Source organism: Salvelinus fontinalis, chromosome 40, assembly GCF_029448725.1.
Source record: "Salvelinus fontinalis isolate EN_2023a chromosome 40, ASM2944872v1, whole genome shotgun sequence".
NCBI lineage: Eukaryota > Metazoa > Chordata > Actinopteri > Salmoniformes > Salmonidae > Salvelinus > Salvelinus fontinalis.
Window position 1 is genome coordinate 18078039 of NC_074704.1, and position 24470 is coordinate 18102508.

A 24470-nucleotide genomic window follows, 5' to 3' on the forward strand; every position below is an offset into this window, starting at 1 on the left:
CCTATCGACGGGCTGGTTGGTTCTTCTTTCGCCTCTGTTTGTTGTTCCGAATGATCCAGCCACAGTTCTGCTGGTACCCAACTAATCCAAGCTGTGAACCCACTCCTCAGCCAGTCCACAAGCCAGTAAACGCTACGGTTCAATCTCAAAATAGTTGGAACAGACATAAGAGAGGGAGAAAAAGAGAGAGAGGGAGGGAGAATGAGAAAAAGGCAGCAAGAAAAGTGAGGGACTTTTAGGGGCAGCTGTGTTTTATTAACCCAGTCATAATGCCCCTAAAAATCCTTATTGCTCTTGCAATGGTCAACAGATTCTCCTATAAGAACACGTCTCTATGTTATGGGCGACGCACTCATACGGACATATTACAAGCTCTATGAAATCCATTGGTCACATTGTCAAGTCCCTGAAAGATGTTCAGACAGTCTTGGAACAAATTGGAGGGCATTGAAAATTGAATAGAATATGCTTATTTGTTATTTCCAACTGACGCATTTCGACATTACGGCCTTCGTCAGGGTGTTTTTCTAACTTGTCAATGAATTAGTCAAGCAAATCTAGTTAGATGCAACTCTAGGTAGATGCAACAGACGTTCGAGTTCGAGGTGCTACGTACAGCATCACGATACTTTAGATGAGTGGGATGATTCAAGATCACAGCACACCTTGCCCAGACAGAACTATAGACATCTTCATCCTCACTAATGATAGCTAAGTACCCTGCAGGCTGGCCGTAGGATGTCATTATCTCACCAGTCACCATTTTTTAACATGCAGACAAGTGAGCTATATGTCCTCCAGTTTCTTGACTTTGCGCCAAGGGCCAGACAGAGAGACGGGCGGAGGATTCTGATCTGATCCGGGTTGGGGTGTGGTGGGGTTGGAGAACTGTCTGAGAGGGGGAGGCTGGCTGGAGGAGGAGACGGAGAGGAGTGCTCCTCCGTGGGGGTGAGTCATCGCCTTTGGCGGCTATTCGGTGAGTTTCATCTGGGAGGATCGTGAATCTTCGGTTGGTCGGTGAATCCGCCGTCCTCGCCACAGCCAGAGAGGGGCTGTGAAGGAAAGTGTGGGGGCCTGGCTGGGCTGATGACTCAGGGCCACGCACCGCACAAGGAGTGAGGGAGGAGGGAGGGAGGAATTACTCAGAGCATGTGGAATCTCATACAGCTATCACAGGACAGACACGGTGCTTCTACTAGGCTCCGAGGCTCTGTAGAAGTCTGTCCTTAGACACAGCGGTAATGGCAGTGGTAAGACGGCTAAGGGCCATTGGTTTCCATTGAAGAGGAACAGAACAGAGCAGTATATTCTTGTCCTCGCACCTTGAAGCAAAGTCATGCCCCCCCTTCTTATTGAATGAATTACGTCTTTCTATCACAGCAAGTTGGTGCAGGTTTGACGCTCTGCAACTCCAGCAAAGTAATTAAGCACTGCATGCTGTCAAAATATTCCATTACAAAAGTCTTGAAGATTTGGGAAGTGTCTCCGGTGACTATCTAGATGGGGGGGAGGTGAGTTGGGCCGTTTATTGTCCAGTTCTTCCTGTTTCTTTCTTGAGTGATGATGCTCCTCCTCCATCTCTGTCATTGGAGAAATCCTTTCGAATATAACCAAGCTTCATTGAGTGATGATGACAAACATTTCCGGAAAGAGAAAGTGAGTGGTGCGAGAACTACCTGTATGACATGCACCATGGACTCTCTCTGCACCCCCTCTAGTGTGAGTCATCAGGCCTAAAGACGCCGAGCTGTGAGTGGTGGTTCAGGTGTTGATAAATGGCCAACGGGGGAGGGCTGGTCGGGAGACAGGTGGGGGCTGGTGTGTGTTGAATGTGTGTATTGTGTGCAGTGTGTGCATATATTGTCGTGTGCATGTATTGTGTGATGTGAATGTGGAGGGGGGTTATGGTGTGTGTGTCTCCATGAAGGGGGGTTGATGTTGAGTGATGCATGACTCAACAGGAGAGAAGGCCACACCCATGGGACGAGCCCAGGCTCCCTTCAGCGGCGGCATGGGCCTAGATCTCACTGACTACGGGTGCCACGATTAAGGTGTCTTGGCCTAACGGATGGAGCTCAAACACTTGAAGAGCCACTCAATTCCTGCACAAACACACCGACACAAAGGCGAGAAAGTGGAGCACACCTTCACCCTCCGCCGTATCCCCCTTTATAAACAAACACTTCCAACCTGATTTCAGCCAACCGGCTACTGAGAGTCTGAGACCTGGCCCCGTATTCACAAAGCATCTCATAGCAGTGCTGATCTAGGATCAGGTCCCCCCGTCCATACAATCATATTCATTATGATCTAAAAGGCAAAAAACTGAACCTAGATCTGCACTCCTACTCTGAGACACTTTATGATAGGGACAACCCAGAGTAAACAGAACGACTTAGCCATGGCTTAACCATGTGTTGCATCTCCATAATGGTCATTTCCTCCAGTAATTACTAATCATTAAATGTCTCACTCCCAATCGCCTGGATAGTGTTTATAATATGGCCTGCCTTGGTAAATTCCCATCATTCTGAAATAGCCTGATTGTCTTTAATTGGAGCGTTCACTAAACAGAGTCCACCCACCAGCATCAACAAATCCAATGTATTTTAACAGCAGGGAACAATTTAATCCGCTTCTATATATCACCATTGTAAACAACCAAGACGCAGAGCCCAATGTTGCACAATGAGCCTGAGTTGAGGAGGAGCAGTTGAAAGGTCAGGCAAACAGTTGTCCCAGGCTTTCCCTGCCTTTTTAATCAGGACTCCTGTCCATTTTTATCTTGGTTAGATCTCTTGACTTATGGCTGTGTACACTAATGCTGCACTTCATGGCTCCTTAACCCACTGTTTGGTTTGCTTCATATGGACTGGAATGTCAAGTTGCTATTTGGCGTGGAGGCTTGTGCGCTGAGTCGCCGACAAAGCATGGAATGAATCCTTTGTAGGCTAATGGGCGGGCCAACCTTTTCCAGTGTTTGTCATGGTGAGTTTGTTTGCGCATATGCATACCTCATATTCATATTCAGTGCTAACTTCAGTGCTTGTGTGTTTCCATTCTGTGAATATAGGTCCTCAAAGCCCAAAGTGGTCCTGTCTCAGAGAAAACTGCCTCATTCAGCACAAATATTATGGAAGATCGTTTAGATACTTCTCCACCCTCCGTGTCCTCACCAACCAGCCATGGGGGAGGTGCTGACAGATTTGTAGTTGTTTTCTGGCGATTTGGGGTCAACGATGCATGTTAGCAAACCTCGCCGGCTCTCTTAGTTTGCGTTGCAAAACCAGGAGGCCCCCGACGTGCATTCTGCAATGTACACAGCACTCCGTTGGGTGATTGGCATGTGTCTGATGATGCTTTAGATATGGTTGTGGCCGTTGAATGAAGCGTTCACAGTAAACTAATGTTGGCAGGGGTCTGTATTGTGCAAAAATGCACAAAATCCCTGTCATTCAGTAACTAATAGACCACTTTTACGCTAAAACAGACTTCGCAGAGTAAGCCACAGATGCTCAACCGTTCAAATCTCTGCACAGCAAGTTGGAAAGGACTAAGGGGAGACAACCTTGCTACCTCAATGGCCTCCTGCAGTCTTCAAGGACTGATTAGGGCCGGTGAACTTAATGAGATTTTCATGGTTTCTGAAGTATCTTTGGGTTTTCTCAGTCGGTCTCAACAGCACAGCATGAAGGTTAAAGCTTGAAGACCCACAGTCTAGTCCTCCTTGTCCAGGCTGGCTCAGTTGATAGGACGACATGATCGTAAGGGGAAATCCATCTTCCTCAAAACCCCTCTAAAATTAGTCTTCCGCCCCTATCAAAACTGTCAATGGAGCTCCTTCAAATCACAGAGAAAACATGATTGTTCCTCTTTGGTCTTTATGTTGGCAAACCCCCTTCATCTTGAAGGAGAAGCAAAATCCATTTATAGTCCGTTTCAGGGGGAAAATGTGTGTGTGGCACAACTGTTCTACAGGGCCGAACAAAGAGATGTTTTATGTTGACACTAGATTGATGTCTGTGGATCACAATGTAACAAGGCAAACCTCAGAAGACCCTCGCCCAGCAGCTAGTGATGTGCCTTCTTATTCTTGGAGCCACTCTCTCATTCCAGGACATAGAAACCCTTGGCCTGGACATCCATAGCCACCCAACTCCAAAACCAACAGTGCTGCCCATGTGTAAGCAAAGAGGGCAAGTGTTTTTTTCACGACACCTAAATGTCTTTTTCTTTTGTGGACAGCATCTTTCGTTGCCCATTTTGCTTCTTGTTATTCCACAAGTCTTTGTCTTGGCCAGTTCTTGTGCACATAGCTCTGCGGGATCTGATGTGTCACACACTGTGGGGATGTTTTGACGTCTAGAGTTGACACTGGCATCGATCCCCCAGTAGGATCTTTTGACTTCCTTGACTTCCCTTTTAGTTTGTAATGGAGTAAAGTGGCTTTACAGCGCTTCTACATCGAAACCCTGTTTGGAACGGTCATCAACAGGTCGATCTCCAAGGCATTCCTGGTCGATCGCCAAATATTCTGTAAAAAACCCAACAATAAGCCTTGCGTTCCTATTTTTTCTTTTTTGTCTCACTCTGTTGTTGGAAGGTGCACCCGATTCAGCTGCCCTGCATGCCAGGTAAGCGATGTGTTCCCATTTTGTTTTTACATTGCTGCTACTCGCTGTTTATTATCTATGCATAGTCACTTTACAAATGACCTCGACTAACTTGTACCCCCGCACATTGACACGGTACCAGTGTCCCCTGTATATAGCCTCACTGATATGCAATTGTCTTGTTACTTTTTGATTTTAATAGTTTTTTAAACTTTAGTTTGCTTAGTACATATTTTCTTAACTCTATTTCTTGAACTGCATTGTTGCTTGTAAGTAAGAATTTCACTGTGAGGTCTACCTACACCTGTTGTATTCGGCGCATGTGACAAATAACATTTGATTTGAAGACTATGTCCCTTTTTGGTCAGTGTCAGCGGAGGCCCCTAAGTCTGCTGCTCTCTCCCTCTGCTGAGACTGACCATCAGATGCAGGCTCCATCAGCCTAGTAAAATAAAAAAAGTTAATTATTTACATTTATGCTCATTCAACTGTGCCTCACAATAATACAACAACTGGTCTATTAATGGTGTGATCATATAGCCTACCTCAAATGTTGAAATATAATTGTAAAAATTGGTCTGAGAAGCAAAGCCAATATGCAGTGATAATATATTGGGCTTATAGCCTACTGCACAAACCTCATTACTAGAGTACCGTTTTTAACAGGTTAATGTTGCCTAGGCTTACGTTTTTAAATCATGTGAAAAATATAAAAAATAATCTGAGCGGTAGATCTCGAATTGCATTTTGACTCAGAAAAGGTATGTGACCACTGCTTTAGATTATTCCGGGTGGTTCCTGCCTTCTTCGTCTTTTATTATTTATCTTCATCTTCTTCATTGTCTTCATCTTCTTCTCAATAAATAGGTTTTGTTCAGTAGCCAACTGTTGCATCAATGCATGCCACCATTTCTAGACTATGGCTGTAGATTTCTTCTGAAGAAGGGTAATATTTGATGTAACACACCACACAACTGCAGTCTTTTGAAGCTTTAGCAGCCTCCGCCACGGCCATTTTAGATATATGAAGTTAATAAAGAAGTTGTATTGAGTAAACACTCGTCTCCGTTCCCAGAGCGAGAGAGAAGAAAATTCATGTAGTGCAGTAAATTGAACTCAACTTTGCCTCGTTCATGAACTCCCCTAAAAAGAACCTGTTCCAACAAGTGAAACACTTTCCAGCTAAGCTAACACAAAGGCCTTTTAACATAACATAAGATAATTGGTTTTCAATTATGAGATACCAATAAAAACCAGGTTAACGCCTCTGTCAAAGGCTGAGAAACGCTTGAAAAGTGTCGGACATAACCATATAACGGTGATTTCTCTAAATACTTTGATACATTGCTTTCAGAAAGTATTCACACACCTTGACTTATTCCACGTGTTCTTGTGTTACAGCCTGAATTTAAAATGGATTAAATTGAGATTTTGTGTCACTGGTTTACACACACAATACACACAATGTGTAGGGTGCCGTCTTTCGGATGGGACGTTAAACGGGTGTCCTGACTCTCTGAGGTCATTAAAGATCCCATGGCACTTATCGTAAGAGTAGGGGTGTTAACCCCGGTGTCCTGGCTAAATTCCCAATCTGGCCCTCAAACCATCATGGTCACCTAATAATCCCCAGTTTACAATTGGCTCATTCATCCCCCTCCTCTCCCCTGTAACTATTCGCCAGGTCGTTGCTGCAAATGAGAACGTGTTCTCAGTCAACTTACCTGGTAAAATAACGGTAAATAAATAAATAATAAATAAATAAATACCTCATAATGTCAAAATTGAATTTTTACAGATTTTTACAAATTAATTAAAAATGAAAAGCTGAAATGTCTTTAGTCAATAAGTATTCAACTTCTTTGTTATGGCAAGCTTAAATAAATTCAGGAGTAGAAATGTGCTTAACAAGTCACATAATAATTTGTATGGACTCACTCTGTGTGCAATAAGTGTTTAAAATAATTTTTTTATGACTACCCCATCCCTGTACCCCACACATACAATTACCTGTAAAGTCCCTCAGTCGAGCAATGAATTTCAAACACACAGATCAGGGAGGTTTTCTAATGCCTCACAAAGGCCACGTAAAAAGCATACATTGAATATCCCTTTGAGCATGGTGAAGTTATTAATTAGACTTTGGATGATGTATCAATACACACAGTCACTACAAAGACACAGGCGTTCTTCATAATGTAGTTTCTGGAGAGGAAGGAAAATGCTCAGGGATTTCACCATGAGGCCAATGGTGACATTAAAACAGTTACAGAGTTGGCTGTGATAGAAGAAAACTGAGGATGGATCAACAACATTGTAGTTACTCCACAATACTAACCTGAATGAAAAGAGTGAAAAGAAGGAAGCCTGTACAGAACAAAAATACTCCAAAACATGCATCCTGTTTCTAATAATGCACTAAAGTAAAACATGTGGCAAAGAAATTATCTTTATGTCCTGAATACAAAGTGTTATGTTTGGGGTAAATACAACATCACTGAGTACCACTCTTCATATTTTCAAGCATGGTGGCTGCATCATGTTATGAATATGATTGTCATCAGCAACGACTAGGGAGTTATAAATAAACAGAATAGCGATAAGCACAGGCAAAATCCTAGTAGAAAACCTGGTTCAGTCTGTCCAAAAGACACTGGGAGACAATTTCACCTTTCAGCCGGACAATAACCTAAAACAAGGCCAAATATACACTGGAGTTGCTTACCAAGACGACATTGAATGTGCCTGAGTGGCCGAGTAAAATTTTTGACTAATGTTTTTAATTTTACCTTTATTTAACTAGGCAAGTCAGTTAATAACTTAAATCTGCTTGAGAATCTATAGCAAGACTTGAAAATGGCTGTCTAGCAATGATCAACAACCAACTTGACAGAGCTTGAAGAATTTTTAAAAGAATAATGTGCAAATATTATATAATCCAGGTATGCAAAACTCTTAGAGACTTACACAAAAATACTTACCACTGTAATTGCTGCCAATAGCAATTCTAACATGTATTGACTCAGGGGTGTGAATACTTATGTAAATGAGATATTTCTTTATTTCATTTTCAATACATTTACAAACATTTCTAAAAACATGTTTTCACTTCATCATTATGGGGTATTGTGTGTAGATGGGTGAGAATAAAATCTATTGAATCCATTTTGAATTCAGGCTGTAACACAACAACATGTGGAAGGGTATATATGAATACTTTATGAAGATACTGTATATCCGACAGAAAACACCTTCCCACACACACAAGTCGACCCTGGGTGTCTGCTGAGGTGTTGACGGGGGATTGGCTGCCGAGGAACAGAGGCTGCAACCAATTAGCATACAGAGTAGTGATATGTGATGTAGCCTCAAATGCCCCCCGGTTAACAGAGAGGATAGCATGAACACACCACACTTTCTCTATTCTCTCTCTCTTCATGTCCCTTCCCTTTTCTCTTTCTTCCTTCTCTCTTTCTCTCTTCCTCCTCAGGTTCAGGCAGTCTAGAGGCCTTGTGATCCGATTGAGCCCCGGCTTTGTGGGATACTCTAGGACGCCAGCATTAAGATAATGAGACAGTCACGGTGGGTCTAGTTCTCCAGGAAGTCAACCGGAGTAGTGAGAATCTTTAAACTACTCTCAAGTCTCATTCAGAGAGAGAGAGAGAGAGAGAACCCTGTGGTGGGCGTAAGTAAGAGGATGGATGGTTAAATTGGGCGAAGAGAATGAAATGGATTAATTTCTGGTTTGATTTAAAGGCGTAGTAATTAGAGGTGGGAACAGAGTAGCATTAGCAGCAGAGGTGAGAGAGAAGTGAGGTGAATGCTCGACATTTCCCATTAGAAACTGCATCTAGGCCAGTCATGTGTTAAATAGCCATCTGATTGGCTGACTGACTACGGTTGTATAGGTCTGTTATACTGTACAGAGTACTAGGTAGTCATGAGCTTAGAGAATCAACTCCCTTGTAAACCAGATTACTATCTCAGTGGGACTCGCCAGGTTAAATAAAAGATAGATCAAATAAATAAAAGTCGGGACCTTCCTCTCATGCAGGCTGCAGTTTACAATGGTGTGGAGTGGGACATGAATGGTATGGGATGGCTGGGTGAGATTTACACTAGTAGATTCACAAGGGGCTGGAGTGAACTGGTGCTTTTCTCTGCTCTCCTCTCCTCCCTTTTTCGATGCAGCTGCTTGGTATGTGGGTCACATTGTGATTTTGTGTGTGTTTTCACCCGCCTGTGTGTGTGTGTGTGTGTATACCCCGGCGTGCACCTGTGTATGTGTGTGTGCGTTCCTATATGTGAATGTACCTCTCGCCAGACAGGGGGAGATATTTAAGCGTGACATGCTGCATGGCCTGTTTGCCTTGCTCCCAGCCATCAAGAGAAGTGTACACATCCCTCACCCAGGCCAGGGAGGAAGGATGTTTTTGATGAAGTGGAGGGCTGAATTTAGGCTCAGGCATTCTCAGTATCTGTCACCCAACTCCAATAGATCACCTTGCAGTGTGTTGCCCTGAGGAAGTGTGTGTCCATGTTTACTCCCTCCCTCCCAGCTTCAGGTTGCTTTGAGCTGAGCCCAGTAAATGTGCACAGTGCCTTCAGAAAGTATTCATACCCCTGACTTATTCCACATTATTTATAGCCGGAATTCAAAATTGATTAAATAGATGTTCTTTTCACCCATCTACACACAATACCCGAAATACTTCCGAAGTGAAAACATGCCTTTAGATATTTTAGCAAATGTATTGAAAATGAAATGCTTTTTAGAATCACCTTTGGCAGCAACTACAGCTGTGACTTTTTCTGGGTTAGTCTCTAAGAACTTTGCACACCTGAATTGTACAATATTTGCACATTATTCTTTTTTAAATTCTTCAAGCACTGTCAAGTTGGTTGTTGATAATTTCTAGACAGCCATTTTCATGTCTTGGCATAGATTTACTGCCTTATTGCAAACAGGATGCATGTTTTGGAATATTTGTATTCTGTACAGGCTTCCTTCTTTCATTCAGGTTAGTATTGCGGAGTAACTACAATGTTGTTGATCCATCCTCAGTTTTCTCCTATCACAGCTATTAAACTCTAACTGTTTTAAAGTCACCATTGGCCTCATGGTGAAATCCCTGAATGGTTTCCTTCCTCTCCAGTAACTGAGTTAAGAAGGATGCCTGTATCTTTGTAGTGACTGGGTGTATTGATACACCATCCAAAGTGTAATTAAAAACTTCACCATGCTCAAAGGCATATACAATGTCTGCTTTTTAAAGATGTATTTTTCATCTACCAATAGGTGCCCTTCTTTGGGAGACATTGGAAAACCTCCCTGGTTTGTGTGGTTGAATCTGGGTTTGAAATTCACTGCTCGACTGAGGGACCTTACAGATCATTGTATGTGTGGGGTACAGAGATAGTCAAGTCAAAAAAGCATGTTAACAGAGATAGTCAAGTCAAAAAGCATGTTAAACACTATTATTGCACAGTGAGTCCATTCAACATTAGTTGTTAAGCATATTTTTACTCCTGAACTTATCTAGGCTTGCCATAAAAGGGCTTTTCATTTTTTATTAATTTGTAAAATGTACTTACCACTTTGACATTATGGGGTATTGTGTATAGGCCAGTGACACAAAATCTCAATTGAATCCATTATAAATTCAGGCAGTAAACACAAGAAAATGTGGAAAAAGTAAAGGTGTGTCAATACTTTGAAGGCAATGTACACAGTGACACTTGCTTTCCTTTCCTAAAATGTCACTACATTTACTTCTCTACTAAATTGGAGTACATCACTTTAACTTTCAGTATGTATTGAGATGTTTGGATGGACCTTAAAGTCCTCAGGTTGTGGTGGTCATGTACTGTATCCTCGGTCGACTACAAAGTATTTTGAATATGGCAGGGAAACTGACTGTGCTGTATGTATTTTTGAACAATGACATAACAATGTAATCTGCCTTGTTTAGAGTGGTTTACCAGATGGCTTCCATGGAGTTTCTCAACCTCCACCAAATAGGGAATTGCCATTGACTGCAAGTAAACAACCTGAACACCAACTGCCGCCAATGTAAACATCTTAAGGTAGCAAGCGTCTCTGCTACATTCAAAACCACGGCTGCAGTTGTCAGGTAAAAACAACATCCTCCTTACACTACCTCTCAAACGCTTTCACAACTCAGACTCAACTCTTACATTCTCTATCCCAAATGTTGAATTAACGTTGAATGAATGTATTCACTGTATACATATTATCCGTATAGGCTCGGTTTGAGGTCATAAAGCATCCAGTGACGGTTGGAAATGAAGACCACCCAGCTAGAAGAGATCAGGTTGAAGAGAGAGGACATATTTAACTTGTGGGTCATAGGTCAAACTCTCTCCCTTTCCATCTCCCCCGCTCTCTTTCACTCTCTATCAAGGCACAAGGCGAGACCCAGATGCAGACACGGGAGGCATATGGTTGGAGTCTTACAATGTTAAATAATCCAAAGGAGTAGGCAAGAGAATGGTCGTGGACAGGCAAAAAAGTCAAAACCAGATCAGAGTCCAGGAGGTACAGAGTGGCAGACATGCTCGTGATCAAGGCAGGCGGGTACAGAGTCCAGAAACAAGTGTAACGGATGTGAAATGGATAGCTAGTTAGCGGGTACGCGCTACTAGCGTTTCAATCAGTTACGTCACTTGCTCTGATACCTAGAAGTAATGTTGCACCTTGCTCAGCAAGGGCCGCGGGTTTTGTGGAGCGATGGGTAACGACGCTTCGTGGGTGTCAGTTGTTGATGTGTGCAGAGGGTCCCTGGTTCGCGCCCATGTTGGGGCGAGGGGACGACGTAAAGTTATACTGTTACATTGATGCTGTTGACCCGGATCACTGGTTGCTGCGGAAAAGGAGGAGGTTGAAAGGGGGGTGAGTGTAACGGATGTGAAATGGCTAGCTAGTTAGCGGGTACGCGCTACTAGCGTTTCAATCAGTTACGTCACTTGCTCTGATACCTAGAAGTAATGTTGCACCTTTCTCTGCAAGGGCCGCAGCTTTTGTGGAGCGATGGGTAACGATGCTTCGTGGGTGACTGTTGTTGATGTGTGCAGAGGGTCCCTGGTTCGCGCCCGTGTCGGAGCCAGGGGACGGTTTAAAGTTATACTGTTACACAGGCAAGGGTCAAAACCAGGAGGACTAGAAAAAGGAGAACGGGAAAAACACGCTGGTTGACTTGACTAAACATATAAAACAAACTGGCACAGAGAGACAGGAAACATGGATAAATACACTGCGGAAAATAAGCAACACCTGGAGGGTGTGGAGGCAATCACAGGAACAGGTGAAACAGATCAGGGGCGTGACAGTACACAGTCCATCAGACAGAGGGAGCCCAGTGACAAAGTCCAGAGATATGAGACCAGGGACGATGAGGGACCGGTAGTGAATGAAGGAGGCCAGAGGTTTGCCGTGGAGTCTTGTTCTGAGCACACACTGTGCATGCGGCGACGAAGGCATGTCTATGCGGCGACGAAGGCAGAGACGTCAGGGACCATTGTGGGCCACCAGAAACGTTGTCAGAGGAAGGCGAGTGTACGACGGGACCCTGGATGACAGGTCAGCCTGGAGGAATGAGCCCATTCCAGAACCCGGGACCGGACGGGATTAGGGACAAAAAGCCGGTTAGCTGGGACCTCTTCAGGTCCAGGCTGGGAGCGTTGTGGTTCTCAATAACCCAATCCACAGTGGCAGCAAGGCATGAGGTAGGAAGAACGGTTTCAGAGGTCGAGGGTGTGGCAGAGGACCTGTATAGGCGGGAGAGGGTATCAGGCTTCACATTCTTTGACCCTGGGCGGTAGGAGATGGTGAAGTTAAATCTGGTGAACAGGAGGGCACCTCTACTCCAGGCTGTATGGAGATATATACTTGGCTGTATGGAGATCTGTATGGAGATATTCCAGGTTTTTATGGTCGGTCCACACCAGGAATGGCTGTTCTGCTCCTTTGCTGACATTTTAGTTCCTTTCAGCAGGATTGAGATTGGACTGGACGGCACAGGGATGAAGCTTCTGATCCTGGGCAGATCGCTGGGACAGGATGTCCCCCACTCCAACATCCGAAGCATCCACTTCCACCACAAATTGATGCGAGGGGTCCGGATGGATGAGGATGGGTGCTGTTGTGAACCGATGCTTCAGGTCCACAAAGGCTGGAGACCATTTGAACTGTACCTTGGGAGAGGTGAGTGCCAAGAGGGGGGCCACCAGGGTGCTGTAGTCCCAAATGAAACGGTGGTAGAAGTTTGCAAACCCAAGAAACCATTGCAACTGCACCCTGGACGTTGGTTGAGGCCAATCCACCACTGCTGTCACCTTTCCAGGATCCATCTGAACATTGCCCTCAGCAATGACATATCCCAGAAAGGTTATTGTAGAGCGGTGGAACTCACACTTCTAGGCTATCACAAACAGTTGGTTCTCCAGGAGACGCTGAAGGAACTGTCTGACATGAAGAACATGTTCTTGCGCAGATCGGGGGAAACAAACAGGATGTTGTCAAAGTACGCGAACACAAACCGGTTTAGCATGTCCCAGAGCACATCATTGACCAAAGCCTGGAAAACAGCGGGGACGTTGGTGAGTCCAAATGGCATGACCTGGTACTCATAATGTCCACTAGCTGTGTTGAAGGCTGTCTTCCAATTATCCCCCTCGCGTAGCCGAACCAGGTGGTAGGCATTTCAAAAGTCCAACTTGGAAAATATGGTGGCCCCCTGGAGAGGTTCAAACGCAGAGGAGAGGTAAGGGGGTTAACAATTCTTGACAGTAATGTCGTTAAGTTCCCGGTAGTCAATGCACGGACGCAGGGTCTTGTCCTTCTTCTCCACAAAGAAAAACCCTGCGCTGGCAGGAGATGCAGACGGACAGTGGCCAGAGATTCCTCTATAGCTTTGGTCTCTGGTCCAGACAGAGAATACAATCGACCCCGAGGTGGTGTAATGCCTGGGAGAAGATCAATGACACAATCATAAGGACGGTGCGGGGGAAGGGAAGTAGCACGTGCCTTACTGAACTCTTCCAGGAGGTCATGGTATTCTGTGGGGATAGCAGAGACATCCACAGTCTTGCTAACATCCAGAGGAAGACGACTTGAGGAAGGCTGTGCTGCTTGAAGGCAGTGGGAATGGCAAAATGGGCTCCAACCCAGGATGGAGTTTGTGGTCCAATCCATTGGATTGTGCTTTTGAAGCCAGGAAAATTCCAAAACAACCGGAACATGGGGAGATGCAATGAGGAGGAACTGCATTGTCTCACTGTTATTACCAGAAACCCGTAAATGAACGGGCACAGTACTATGGGTGATTTCCCCTATAGAGCGGTTGTCCAGTGCCCTAGCATCCATGGGCACAGAGAGAGGCTGAGTGTGAATACCAAGCTCCGAAGCTATCGTGGCATCCATAAGACATTCATCACCCCCAGAGTCAATGAGCACTCGGAGAGACTTAGATTGGTCTCCCCACAGCACAAGAGCAAAGAAGGGTGTGCGGGTGATGGGAATTAGGGAACTCCCAGTCTGACTCACCATAGTGCTGGTACCCACTAGAGACAAGGGTTTCCTAATAGACAGGTAGCTAGCTATAAAATGTCCTGCCCCTCCACAGTACAGACAACAGTTATTATTCATCCTTCGTGATCTTTCCCCAACTGATAGCCTAGCTCTTCCCAAATGCATAGGCTCAGGAGTATCCAACTCACCCATCGTAAATTCCCGAGAGGGCTTGGGTGGCTTCGAATCCTCTCTTCGGAAACTTCCGGATTCCCTTGGAGGTGAGCGTGCCATAGCGGGTGCGCGAGTGTGCCCGAGACCAGACCTCCTCTCACTCTTGCGGTCCCTTAGGCGTCCATCAATTTTAATGGTAAGGGCGATAAGGAAGTCGAGATCCATCTGCAATTCCCGGGCAGCTAGCTCATCCTTTACCGCCTCAGATAATCTGTGCAAAAAAAAATATTGAAAAGAAACTCCGGATTCCAGGCACTCTCGGCGGCCAATGTGCGAAAATCAACCGCGTAGTCTGCCACACTACAGGAGTTGACGTAAGTCAAGCAGTTTACTGGCCGCCTTTCTTCCGGAAACCGGAGACTCAAATACCTTTCTCACTTCTGCAAGGAATTCCTCCAGGTGACCACAAACGGCAGATTGTTGCTCCCAAACCGCCATAGCCCAGGAGAGCGCCCTTCCCGACATTAGTGTAATAATATACGCTATCTTCGATCTGTCTCAAGGAAATGAAGATGGCTGTAGCTCAGAAATAAGCGAGCACTGAGAAAGAAAACCCTGGCAGGTACCAGGATTCCCTGACTATCGCTCCAGAGGAGGTAAGCGGAGTTCTCGGGGAGCCGGGATAGGCTGTATAAACTCACCACAGATAGGTGAAAAATTACTGGGTGATTGGGTTTTTTCAGAGGTAGCCTCTGAGCTAACTCCCTGATTTGCACCATAATAGCCTTTAACCCATGGTCGTGGCGTTCCGTCAAGAACCTGAGCCCTTCCAAAAGACTCTGTACCAACTCCTCATGTCTCCTAATGGTGGCTCCCTGCAGGGAGACAGCGTGGCGAAGCTGGTCCAAGTCTGCTGGGTGAGACCCACAAGGTGAGACCCAGATGCAGACACAGGAGGCAGATGGTTGAAGTCTTACAATGTTTAATAATCCAAAGGGATAGGCAAGAGAATGGTCGTGGACAGGCAAAAAAGTCCAAATCAGAGTCCAGGAGGTACAGAGTGGCAGACAGGCTCGTGGTCAAGGCAGGCAGAATGGTCAGGCAGGCGGGTACAGAGTCCAGAAACAGGCAAGGGTCAGAACCAGGAGGACTAGAAAAGGAGAATAGCAAAAAGGAGTACGGGATAACCACACGTTGACTTGACTAAACATACATACCACCTCTTTCTTTCCCTCTACCCCGCTCTTTCTATCACCCCGCCTCTCTCTTTCTTTACCTACATGTATACTCCTGTCTTTTTCTCTCTCTCCTTCATTCTCACCCTTCCTCTCTCTCAGCCTGGCTGTTATTTCTCTGTATGTTTTGACTATGTGCTACCTAAGCTGGTCTGTGCTGTGGGCCTGTGACAGGTCTCTGGCAGGCAGCAGTGTCAAGTTGGAGGGAGGCTTGGTGGTCTGTGTGTGACATGGAGAAGGGCCCACCGGCACCGCAGCAGCCCCGCTGAGGCCAGGTCTACAGCTGTCCCACCCTGCCAGGGCCTCTGCTTACAGTCACTGTGAGTTACAACAGTTGCTCCTCACTCACACACACGCGATACACGCTGACAGGCGCACACACACACAGAGGCGAATGCCCCACCCTACTAGCAGCCACACACACCGCAGACACAAACACTGAGGCAATATATATTCCTACCAGGAGCTTAAGCCCTCTCTGAGAAAGCCCATTCCCACTGGGCTTGTTAAAGACAGGCCATGTAGAAAGAGCACATTTAAAGCCCACACATCAAATACAGGGGCAATGTAATGTGTAGCTAATAGCTCTCTGTGCATTCACACCCACACACACACACACCCCGTACCAGAGGGCACGCACACACACACACACCCCGTACCAGAGGGCACGCACACACACACCCCGTACCAGAGGGCACGCACACACACACGCCGTACCAGAGGGCACACACACACGCCGTCCTAGAGGGCACACACACAACCCGTACCAGAGGGCACACACATACACACACACACACACACACACACCTCGTATCAGAGGGCACGCACACACACACACACACACCCCGTACCAGAGAGCACACACGCCGTACCAGCGGGCACACACACACGTCGTCCTAGAGCGCACACACACACCCCGTACTAGAGAGCACACACACACACACCATACCAAAGGGCACGCACACACACACACACACACACACCCCGTACCAGAGGGCATGCACACGCACACACACACAATGAATAACCCCCACCAGGGGCCAGACGCACACATAGACGAATGATCCTTAATAGAGGACACACACAAACTCCCAAAGCCCTCAATCACAGGCATGTACAGGCCCAGCATACATGTTTATGTCCACAGATCAATCCAGCTGATCCAGCAGCAGCCCCACCTTGACCTGACAGATCAACAATGCTCTCTCTCTCTCCATTATTGGTGAGATGTTTGGACACAGCTTGTAGCAGGGTGATGAGGCCAGAACTGATATTGGATTTCATAACCCTATATTACTATAGTCCAATCATTGAAATGCTTTACTTTAGAACAGAAGCTTTTGCTAATTAAATCAATAAAACTGTCTTGTTTGTTCTACAGCAAGGAGAACATCCCCTGAAGGCGTGTGTGTGTTTGTATCTAGTGTAGTCACGGGTGTTGTGTGTGTGTGTGTGCATATGTGTTCATGCATGTATGTGTATGTGTCTGAATGTAATACAGAATCTCATGCAACAATCACAGGATGGAATGCTCCTTGGTCCACAGGAGAGGATGGATGGAGAGAAGATGGATGGAAACTAAAGATCGATGGATAGAGGATAGAGACTAGATATGGATGGAGAGAGGATGATAGAGAATAGATATGGATGGAGAGAGGATAGATAGAGAATAGATATGGATGGAGAGCGGATGGGTAGACGATAGACTAGAGATGGATGGAGAGAGGATGGATAGAGGATAGACTAGAGATGGATGGAGAGAGGCATGGGTATGGATGAAGGGTGAGTGGAGGACCTGCAGTACTAAAAGCCGGCGACCCAGACCATACACACTCACTCACAGGGACCTAACACCACTTACAGATCTGCTCCTTGGTCCACTGCTACCACATGCTAAAACACTTAGATACAACACACACACACACACAAAAAATAGCAAAATGTGAAGTTCCAAGCACATTCAAAATACATTCCCGAGACACAGACTACCAGTCAGTCAGAGACATAAACACACGCTCTTGTGTGTGTTGTTGCCATGCGATGGTGATGAGCAGCACATGACATGAATGGGGCGTGGAGCCCAACCTCTTATCAGACAAAGGAGATACACAGAAAGGTGGGGAGGGAGGGAAGGGAGGGAGGGGGAGGAGGGGGGGACTTGCCGCCCCAGACTGCAGTCATGAGGTCTCCATCCCGTTCGGCACGCCGAGTCCCGTGGGTAAAAGGCCATAAAAAAACGTTGTGCCAGAGCTAAAATCCCCCACACAGTCAAGAGTCACAACACACACACAGGAACGGGACTGCGTAAATCAATGCCACTCGTCACCGGAGTACACCTTTGGCTTTGAGTTGAGGAGGTCCAGACAAGCTATTTCACACACATGCTGTTCATGTGACCCCATAAATCCCCTTCCTTTTCTGTATGTCTTGACCGAAGAGTTGTGTTTGTCAATAAAATGGATGATTTGCAAGTATATAGTGTGTGGGAGTCATTATTTTGTTCACTTAGTGGGGAACTCATGCCCTTTCTATGCAATCCTCTATGCATATTCTGACCTTGAATTTAAGCATGAGGAAACTCATGACAGTCAGTTATTCATTTGGGCTGGAGATCATAGAGGTGTGGCAGAGATGTGTCTACAAATACGCCATATTCTGCCCCTGACTTAATTCCCTCATAATTCCACCACCTTTGCATGTGAAGAAACCATGAATAAGGTTGAGCAACCTGTCGGTTTCAGGTGGAAAAACCTACTACTTCCGATAGAAATAACACCATTCTCCATGCAGTATAATGTATACATTGATAAGAGCTAGGTAAATGAGTAATCCGTTTGGAGAAGGGGATTGTAATTACCAATAGCAATTGCTTTAGATCATTTTTCTCTATGATCGCTGGAGATGAATGTGAAACCCGTCAAATGGAAGCAAACTGAAAATCATATTAACATGATCTGCATTTTGGCCCTTTTTCCACAGTGAAGAAGGGTATAAATAGCTGTGCCATTATTCAGAATTGTAATTGTATGTCCTCATAATTTGCCGGGATGAAATTTGGAGACCCAAGCTATACATTTCTGTAGCGCCAAACCTACCGTGTTGATTTATGCGCTCTAGAATGTTTTATATTGCCAGGCTTTTCTCAATTAAAAAAAAACGATTTGTATCATGTTAAATATTAGCCACTATTGGTAGCCCCCGTCAGTTATTTCCACAAACATTTAAAACGGTCACTTTAGTGTTTGTTTCCTTTAATATTTACATTCGCATTATTCCTTTATATTCCATTCCGTTTACCTTTCTTTCCTCTGTCACGTCAGTGTAGTTGTTCCTGAGGGTTGCTGGCAATAGTAGATCATATTAAGCTAATGCTGTACAATAATTTGAGATATGTAGCCTAAGGTGCATTCAGAAAGTATTCAGACCCCTTGACTTTTCCCACATTTTGTTAAGTTACAGGCTTATTCTAAAATGGATTATGTTATTATATTATTTTTACCCCTCATCAATCTACACACAATACCCTATAATAACAAAGCAAAAGCAGGTTAGACATTTTTGCAAATTTATAAAAAATTAAAAACAGAAATATCTTTACATAAGTATTCAGAATCTTTGCTATGACACTCGAAATTGAGCTCAGGTGCATCCTGTTCCCCTTAATCATCCTTGAGATGTTTCTACTACTTGATTGGAGTTCACCTGTGGTAAATTCAATTGATTGGACATGATTTGGAATGGCACACACCTGTCTATATAAGGTCCCATAGTTGACAGTGTATGTCAGAGCAAAAACCAAGCCATGAGGTTGAAGGAATTGTCCGTAGAGCGCCGAGACCCAAGCCATGAGGTCGAAGGAATTGTGGTCCTTCTGACAGAGTTCCTCTCTGTGGAGGTGGGAGGACATTCCAGAAGGACAACCATCTCTGCAGCACACCAATCAGGCCTTTGTGGTAGAGTGGCCAGACAAAAGCCACTCTTCAGTAAAAGGCACATGACAGCCTGCTTGGAGACACCTAAAGGACTCTCAGACCATGAGAAACAAGACTCTCTGGTCTGATGAAACCAAGATTGAACTCTTTGGCCTGAATGCCAAGCGTCACGTCTGAAGGAGGGCAGCTTTTTAAACCTGGAACCTGGCACACGGATCACGACAACTTGACCGTTGTCATTACAGTTGCATGATTAGTGAGGAATAGGTTATTTATAGGACTTTTGTTCAACCCCTATTGTACACTTTTCAATATTTCATGGTTTGAACAATTTGAATATGGCAACTTTCAAGATGAATCAAACCAATGTATTTTTTTATTCATCAATATATTTAGTTCGTAAAGGCTCTCCAAACCTGTTTTCTTTATGATTCATAAATACTTTCCTCGTTCTAAATGATCTACAAGATCAGAGTATTTTTAAATCTACCAATTAGTGCAGAAATATGTCATCGATCCCTAACATTCTGAACCGTTCCCTCAATTATAATGAGCCTGTCAAATTCTAATTTAAGTACACCGTATTAGAAGAGTTAGCTTTAGATAAGTTTACTGAAATCCCATTGAACGAAAACTCCATGAGGATACTTGTTGGCCAGCAAGTGGGAGGGTTTTCAATGGTTTAATTAAATGTATTCCTCTCCCAAACAACTCCTTGCACACCTGCATAAGTTAAGTCTGAATACCAAATACTGCGAAGTGCTTAAATGAAAATGCATAGGAAAGCCATATAAAGTCTGGATCAGGCCCTTACTTTTTCTAACAGAGCTAAACTCTCAATCTCTTAGCCTCTGTGTCAATCTTTTTCTATGTGTCTCATTGAATGTGTTTACATGCAGTAATTCGATATTGAAAAAGGTAGAGATGCAAGACTTCGCTCTCACACGGTATCTGCGCATGATCACAGGTTCGCGTCACGCTCTTACCGAAGTTGAGCCTCGCGCTTCAACGCTCTTGGTTGTGGAAATTTACCCACTATGCTGTTTACTTTCGGCATCTACTTCGTATCGCGGAGTCTACCTTTCAGCTGATTATGGCAATACTCAGTTTGGCATAGGTTACTCTGATTATCTTAAGCCTAATGCAGATGTTTTTCTCCATATCAAATCATTTCTGAGTAACAATGAAGTACCTTACTGTGATTGTTTTCAATTAAAATAGTCCAAAAGAAACACAAATAGCTCCTTAGCAAATAGCAGTTTTTGGGAGTGGGCAGGGGACTGAACTAGCTGTTATTGGCAGAGCAGTTTGGAACTCTCTTTTATATTGGTCTATTAACTAATTTACCACCTAGAGATGTCACCAGGCAGGCCAAAACTCCATACCACCAAAACAACCTCAAATTTCAGGTGGTCTTTTCAAACAGCTTTGACACTAAACTGCATTGTAATTTTCACAGTATTGTGGCGAGGGAGCACGTCACTAAATAATGAACTAATTGCTAGCACTTGTGCTTGCTTGCAAGACTCTGCCCGGGACGCTGAGAAACTTTTAAGGCAGAGCCGAGAGCGCAGGCTGGTCTTGGCAGGGGAGCTGTGCTTTGATGAACGTTGGGGGTTTGCAGACTGTGTAGCTCAGTGTGTGTGTGTGTGTGTGGGAGGGGTGGGGGGGTGTTCTATGTCTCTATTATCACATGTGGGTCTCTGGACAGTGTGTAGGCCCTACAGTGAATTGCATGTTTGTACAATTAAGCTTTTCATTGGGCTAAGCCCGGTTTGCAGTGAAGTAGTAGTAGCTACATCAGTTCTCCTTACATGTACAGTACCAGTCAAAAGTTTGGACCCACCTACTCATTCCAGGGTTTTTCTTTATTTTTACTATTAAGTGGTGATGGTCGGATTTGCGTTTTCCGTTGAAGGAATGAGCGTTATACCGAGGCCTGTACTCTGGAGCGGGATCGATTTGGAGGTGGAGGGTCCGACATGGTCTAGAGCGGTGTGTCACAGCATCATCGGACTGAACTTGTTGTCATTGCAGGCAATCTCAACGCTGTGTGTTACAGGGAAGACCTCCTCCTCCCTCATGTGGTACCCTTCCTGCAGACTCATCCTGACATGATCCTCCAGCATGATAATGCCAACAGCCATCTGTGCGGGATTTATTGCAACACAGGAATGTCAGTGTTCTGCCATGGCCAGGGAAGAGCCCAGATCTCAATCCCATTGAGCACGTCTGGGACCTGTTGGATCGGAAGGTGAGGGCTAGGGCCATTCCCCCCAGAAATGTCCGGGAACTTGCAGGTGCCTTGGTGGAAGAGTGGGGTAACATCTCACAGCAAGCTCTGCCAAAGCTCTGCCAAGGAGGAAATGCACTGCAGTACTTAATGCAGCTGGTGGCCACACCAGATACTGACTGTTACTTTTGATTTTGACCCATCCCCCCTTTGTTCAGGGACACATTATTCCATTTCTGTTAGTCACATGTCTGTGGAACTTGTTCAGTTTATGTCTCAGTTGTTGAATCTTATGTTTATTCAAATATTTACACATGTTAAGTTTGCTGAAAATAAATGCAGTTGACAGTGAGAGGACGTTAATTGTTTTGCTGATTAGTAACCCCAAAAAGTGTTGATTAAATCTAAATATATTTAATATGATATTCTTCAAATAGCCCCCCTTTGCCTTGATGACAGTTTTGCACACTATTGGCATTCTCTCAATCAGCTTCATGAGGTATTCACCTGGAATGCATTTCAATTAACAGGTGTGCCTTGTTAAAAGTGCATTTGTGGAACTTCTTTCCTTCTTAATGGGTTTGAGCCAGTCAGTTGTGTTGTGACAAGGTAGGGGTGGTTTACAGAAGATTGCCCTATTTGGTAAAAGACCAAGTCCATATTATGGCAAGAACAGCTCAAATAAGCAAAGAGAAACGACAGTCCATCATTACTTTAAGACATGAAGGTCAGTCAATTACGAAACATTTTAAGAACTTTGAACTTTTCTTCAAGTGCAGTTGCAAAAACCATCAAGCGCTATGATGAAACTGGCTCTCATGAGGACCGCCACAGGAAAGGAAGACCCAGAGTTACCTCTGCTGCAGAAGATAAGTTCATTAGTTACCAGCCTCAGAAATTACAGCCCAAATAAATGCTTCAAAGTTCAAGTAACAGACACCTCTCAACATCAACTGTTCAGAGGAGACTGTGTGAATCAGACCTTCATGGTCAAATTGCTGCAAAGAAACCAGTACTAAAAGACACCAATAATAAGAAGAGACTTGCTTGGGCCAAGAAATGCGAGCAATGGACATTAGACCCGTGAAAATCTTTTCTTTGGTCGGTTGAGTCCAAATTTGAGATTTTTGGTTCCAACCACCGTGTTTTTGTGAGACGCAGAGTAGGTGAACGGATGGTCTCCGCATGTGTGGTTCCCACCGTGAAGCATGGAGGGGGAGGTGTGATGGTACTTTGCTGCTGACACTGTCTGTGATTTTATTTAGAATTCAAGGTACACTTAACCAGCATGGCTACCACAGCATTCTGCAGTGATACGCCTTCCCATCTGGTTTGCGCTTAGTGGGAATATCATTTGTTTTTCAACAGGACAATGACCCAACACACCTCCAGGCTGTGTATGGGCTATTTGACCAGGAAGGAGAGTGATGGAGTGCTGCATCAGATGACCTGGCCTCCACAATCCCCCAACCTCAACCCAATTGAGATGGTTTGGTATGAGTTGAACTGCGGGGTGAAGGAAAAGTAGCCAACAAGTGCTCAGCATATGTGGGAACTCTTTCAAGACAGTTGGAAAAAGCATTCCAGGTGAAGCTGGTTGAGAGAATGACAAGCGTGTGCAAAGCTATCATCAAGGCAAAGGGTAGCTACTTTGAAGAATCTAAAATAGAACACACTTTTTTGCTTATTACATGATTCCATATGTGTTAATTAATAGTTTTGATGTCTTCACCATTCTATGTAGAAAATAGTACAAATAAAGAAAAACCCTTCGAATTAGTAGGTGTGTCAACTTTTGACTGGAACTGTATATCTCACTAGTGTGTGTGTGTCTGTGTAGTGTAACTTTTTAGCACGTTATCACACTTAATAGCCTGTGTACTCATTGCAGCCCTCCTGATTGGGTCACAGAGACTGCAGGAATTTAGTAGGTCGCCTAGCATTTCATGCACATTGTCTTATGAAATGGTGTGTTTAATGAAAGTTCATTGTGAGCTATATCTGTGATGAGTTTTGGTGTGTCCTAACCTCTGACCCCAGACCATACCGGTCAGACAAAGGTGGTGGCAGCCTCACTCTACTCTGTTCAATCCAGTACGTGCTCCCCCTCTCAGGTGGTCTAGCAAAGTTCATTACAATATTATTCCAACCGCATAATGTGGAAATATATATCACACAGGAAAATCACGTTTTTGGCGGCACTGGGCCTTTTATCGGGTCGTAAGGATAAACTGACTAAAACACCTTGATTTTTGACCAATGTTTCTAATTATTAGAACATTTTAGCTGTGTGTGACCAGCGTGAGCCTCCCTCTTTGGCGCTAGTGAAGTGAGTTCGGGAAATCGTTAAGAATGAACCATTTTGAAGATACAGAAACTTTATATATCTGAACTCAGAATATATATGATCGCTGTGCTGGAACGTTTATTTTGAATGGCGATTTTCTGCAAGTAGCCTGATGGAGTATCAGCTGTCCATGTCAACCAGATTGCAAGGGAAATCAGTCTTCTTGCAAAGCATGTAAACATTTTAATCAAACTATTATTAAATCAGAGTATTCACAATGATCATATTATCAAATGCATGTAAAATGTACCCATTGAGAGGCCATATACTGAGATGTAGGCTGTCTCAATGAGATGACTCAAAAGTCAACTACACAATATATTTTGTGGGTAAATGCTCTCCAAACCATTTTTTTTATGAATCACAAATACAAAATTATCTACAAGATCAGACTCTTTTTAAATCTA

The 24470-nt window shown here is 44.5% G+C and overlaps 1 long non-coding RNA gene across 1 annotated transcript; it reads left to right on the forward strand.

The window, feature by feature from the left end:
- The first annotated feature begins 306 nt into the window (after positions 1-306).
- Positions 307-18025, forward strand: LOC129839414 (uncharacterized). The gene is made up of 2 exons (XR_008757017.1): positions 307-10747; positions 10880-18025. It is a non-coding gene; the product is annotated as an uncharacterized LOC129839414 (long non-coding RNA).
- The last annotated feature ends 6445 nt before the right edge of the window (positions 18026-24470 follow it).